The sequence below is a fragment of the Parasteatoda tepidariorum genome, chromosome 4 (assembly GCF_043381705.1).
Source record: "Parasteatoda tepidariorum isolate YZ-2023 chromosome 4, CAS_Ptep_4.0, whole genome shotgun sequence".
Classification (NCBI taxonomy): Eukaryota; Metazoa; Arthropoda; class Arachnida; order Araneae; family Theridiidae; genus Parasteatoda; species Parasteatoda tepidariorum.
Window position 1 is genome coordinate 9,722,677 of NC_092207.1, and position 4,829 is coordinate 9,727,505.

At 23.6% G+C, this 4,829-nt stretch overlaps 1 long non-coding RNA gene across 1 annotated transcript in view; it reads left to right on the top strand.

Annotated features, from left to right (window-relative positions):
• Window positions 1-1,008: 1,008 nt before the first annotated feature.
• The window catches only part of LOC107451856 (uncharacterized), a 110,523-nt gene continuing 106,702 nt past the window's right edge, over window positions 1,009-4,829 (top strand). Inside the window, exon 1 of the long non-coding RNA XR_001585118.4 lies at window positions 1,009-1,122. This is a non-coding gene — a long non-coding RNA (uncharacterized lncRNA). The remainder of the gene's footprint in view (window positions 1,123-4,829) is intronic.

A 4,829-nucleotide genomic window follows, 5' to 3' on the forward strand; every position in this document is an offset into this window, starting at 1 on the left:
AATATTAATTTGCAAACCCAATAGTGTGTACTTTACTTCTAATAGTGTGTACTTTACCCAATAGAGTGTTTTTTTTTAAAAAAAATATATGTGTAGAGGGCAATTTGCGGAAAACTAACAAATGTATTAAATTAAATATTATGAAGTTGTTTTAATCCTGTGATGATTTGGCAATTTTCAAATTGAATCGAATAAATCCATTATACATTAATTCACTATCTAATATAGGAACACTGGTTTTGCTTTGCAGATAAATATGAAGATAGAAATAAGGAATTTTAGGTTCAATACTGTCAAGAAGTCTAAACTTTATAAAAAATAACTACAATTAAAACTGAACTAGTTTGTAAACATATATTTAGTAAAATTGCAATTCGAAATATTTTCAACCTTATTTGAACAGCGTCAACATTTTCAGGATATATACTATCTATAAGTAATAGACAATCCAATATTAATATTTAATGTTAAAAAATCATTTTAAGGGATGATAGATAAGTTTAAGATATTTTATTTAACCTAATTTTATTAAAAGTAGTATAGCATTGCTACGTGCGTTACTGTTTCAGACATAGATCCAAACAGTAAAATGTTTTTTTCATTTTTTATTGTTTTTTTTATTTTTTATAAAAAATCTTCTTCACAGTAATGCAACTATAGCTACCATTTTTTAGAGATATTTTCAAGTAAGCGTTCTATTTAAACTCTTCACTATTTACATTTTTTACTATTCACTATTTACATATTTTACTTCACTATTTACATTAAATTTGGATCCATATGCGGGCTAGACTCCTCTTAAATAAGTGATTTCAATTTTTTGAATGTTCGAACTTAGGACAAAATAAAAAAACTTTCAATTGTAGTAATAGTTCAGATATGTTCAAAAGTTTATTTGTATATTGAGAAAAAAATTCTAACCATTACCGCCTTCATGAATGATTTTTATTGGTTGAGAACCCATATGTTTTAGCCCTTTCTTTACCCTCTCTTCCGCACCCCTGATTTCCACCCCTCCCAACCGGATGAGATTTCCCCTAACAACCGAGTCACCCTTTGGACACCGACTGAATAACATGGCCGCGCAAAGATGGCAGCTCATTTGCATCGTCTGCGCGCGAGGTGAGTTTATTCTTGTTATCTTTTTAATTACGTAGCATTGATTAAAATCAAAACAAAATTTCTTTAGTTAGCAATTACTCTTCTGTACATTGTACTTTTATGTTTGTACGTCATTTGATTTTCCGGGAAGTGTTAATTTTCTTGTTTTGTACATCGACTAGCTTTTTTAATTAAACTTTGCTTGCGTCCGTAATTAGCGATGGAGACTGAGCTGTTGTTTTGCAGTAATGGCGGACGCCAAACGATTTTTTAAGCAATATCATTTTATTTTCGAATATTTTATTCGTTGTTTCTTTTTTGTTGTGTAGATGAAGCTTAAAAGTTTAAGTTTACATTTTGAGTTGAGTCACGTGGTTTTAGAAGAAAACTTTTTTGACAGTTTGTTTGTTTTGTTGATGTCAGGTGGAGTTTTTTTTCCCCGAGTGTTCACAAATGTTATGAGAAATTTAAATACCACATGTTTTTAAATTACTTTTTAAAAACATAAAGCTGATTTTTACTTGAATAAATTTCATATTTTATGCACAATACTAGTAATTTAGAAAATTCTGATGCATAAAAATATCAATCATAAAATTTTCAATATATTATGTATGTTCGAAATTCAAATATGAAAACTCACCAAAATACTTTAAGCATAAAAAAAATAAATAAAAGCATATCTTTATCTCTAGGATTTAACTGCAAAAAAAAAATTAAAAAAAAAAAAAAAAAAAAATTATTTTTTGTATAATTTTTGCTGACAGTGAGAATTTAAATTTTTTTTTTGTCTGCTTACACGTAATATAAGAGAGGTAAGTACAATGTTTTGAAACAAGTCTCTATTTCATTATTTTTATATTTCATGCATGATAATAGTAAATTATTCAAATTTTCTGCATACAAATTTATCAAATTGCAATTTTTAAAAAATAGTTTTAATTACAAGTGTTCAAAATATTTTAGCATGAATATTTTATATTAAGATAAATTATTTTATATGTAAATTAAATAAATAAAAAACGCATATCTCTAAATTTAAACTGTTTAATGAATTATTTATTTTTAAGTGTTGGTAAAAAGTTCAACCAAGTAAACATTCCATGATGGTAATTTTTTTTTATTTATTTAATTTTTGTGCTCTTTCAGTTTATCCTAATCTAGTCTAATTGATTACTTTTAAATATTCGGTAAAAAAAGTATAATCAGCGTCTTGTTAATTTTTAAGCTGTAATAATATATTAATATTTTCGAATTGCTGCTGAATCATCTTTAATTCATAACCATGACAAATAATTAGTACTTGCATACCTACATAATTTTTTACAGTATTATTTAAAAGATAGTGTTGATATAAAAGTTTTAAAAATATGCAAATACATTAAAAAAATGTTTACATAATTTATACACATTATAAATATTAATAAATACTTTATAAATTACAAATATAAATTATACATTAAGAATAAATGTAATTTTAAAATTTGCATAATTCTTGGTAAATTGAAAGTGTTACGATTTAATGTTTAACCTCAAACTTTGTTTTATGTTCTAGAATTCTTAATTTAACGTGAAAACTCCAAGTTTTGGAAATAGTAGTTATAGCCTATATTTGGAAATAGGTTATATTTTCTCTAGCATATACTTAATGTGTTAAACTAATAAATAAATAAAAAAATTTTATCATATATATTTCTTAGGTAATATCTATTCACTTAACCATTACTCTATAATACCTTTTTTTATCAAATTTTAATTAAGTCTATCTTTAAGATTTAGAATATCAGTCCTTTATTTTTTCAAAGAGATTAATTACCCAATAAAATTTATAGTTTGGATCATTATATTGAAAATATTACATTATCATTTAAATTATTTTTAAAATAAGTTCAGAAAAATAATTAAATGAAGTAGGACATCCTTATAATAAACCAAAAAAAAATTTAATTGTTATATTTTTTTCTAAAATAAGCGCTATATACTATGCAATATATTATATGGACATCAATGCTTTTACAATAATTAAAGTGAAATCTTTAAAAAAGCCTTTTTTTAAAGCCTCTTTCATGTATCTTAATGATTTTCTAGTAATGCTAAAAAACTAAAATTAAACAAATAAAAGTAAATAAATTAGTTTTTTTGCACACAACAGAGGAGTAGTATTTATTAATTGTGAAAAACTTGAAAACTAATTTGTTTATTATTTTATATATCACAATCTGACAAAAAATTTAATTTACAATATAATAATATAGTTATTAATTTATTATTCTAAAACTACAACTTAATTGGAATTTTAGTTAAATTTTTCATGCTTTTTTTTTATATTTAAAATGTATTTGGGACCTATAATGTTTTTCGGCAGTTATTTCTGAAAGCTTTGCAAAAATGGAAAACTAATATTTTTAGTAAAGTATTTTTAAAATTGAAACAATAAATCAACTTACAATTTATTCTCAATTGTATTCTTTATTATATTTCAGCTTTTCTTTAAAAAAATTAACATTACTTAATAAAAAATAATTAGAAACTAATTAATTTTTATTTAAGACTCTTGTGGCGTCTAATGTTTCACAGTAGTAATTTTTTTATGCTGTGTATCATTAGATAAATGATTAATTTTAGTATTGTTTTCTTACAGTTTAATCAATAATGCAACGTACAATTTAATCACATTTCTATGGCCTTATTACTTTGACTAGAGGGAGAAGAAAATGTTACTTCAATCAGCTTTTCGAGCATTATTTTAAATCGCAAGATTCTTGTTGTAAAAAGTAACGAGTAAAAGTACAAGTATTTTTAAAAAAAGTAACGAGTAAAAAGTAAAAAGTTCTTATTTTAAAAAGTAACGAGTAAAAAGTACAAGTAAAAGTACAAGTACTGAACAAGTACTGAACTCTTGTTTTAAAAAGTAACGAGTAAAAGTACAAGTATTTTTAAAAAAAGTAACGAGTAAAAAGTAAAAAGTTCTTATTTTAAAAAGTAACGAGTAAAAAGTACAAGTAAAAGTACAAGTACTGAACAAAAAAAGTAACGCTTTAAAAGTACATTTCTAGGAAATCGAAAATTCAAAGTAACCTAAAATTTTACTGAATAATATTCTTATGTTCTTTAATGTTTTTGCAAAATTGTTGTTATTTATTTAATTATTTTTAATTTTGAAAGTTATGGACATTAATTTATTTTTAAATTCGGAAGAATATTATAATATAATTTTATAATATAATCGTATAATATAATTTTAAAATCAAATATAATTTTAATATCAAACTTTTTATGGATTTGCACGAAAAAGAAATTTTATCTATTGATTTTAATTTTTAGTTTATTATTTTTATTTATTTAAATTACCAATGATTTAAAATTGTTTAGAAGCTTTGAGATCTTTGAGCTAGTAAAAAATAATTGAATGTGCAGTATAAGTTGAAACTGTTGAAACAGAAGGTATTTAAACACGAAGTTAGCAGTGAAGGCATATATATTGCACATTAATTTTATAAATTAAAATAGCATAAGCATTTTTTTTTAAAATGTTTACCGAGTTTCAGAAAAAAGTAACGATTTCATTCGATATTTCCGTTACAAATACTTGTACTTTTTCCCAAAAAAGTAACGAAAGTACGAGTAAAAGTACTAAATTTTAAAAGTAACGAAGTACAAGTAAAAGTACGTACTTTTTACTTGTACCGGCGGTACAAGTAACGAAAGTAAAAGTACTGCCATATATG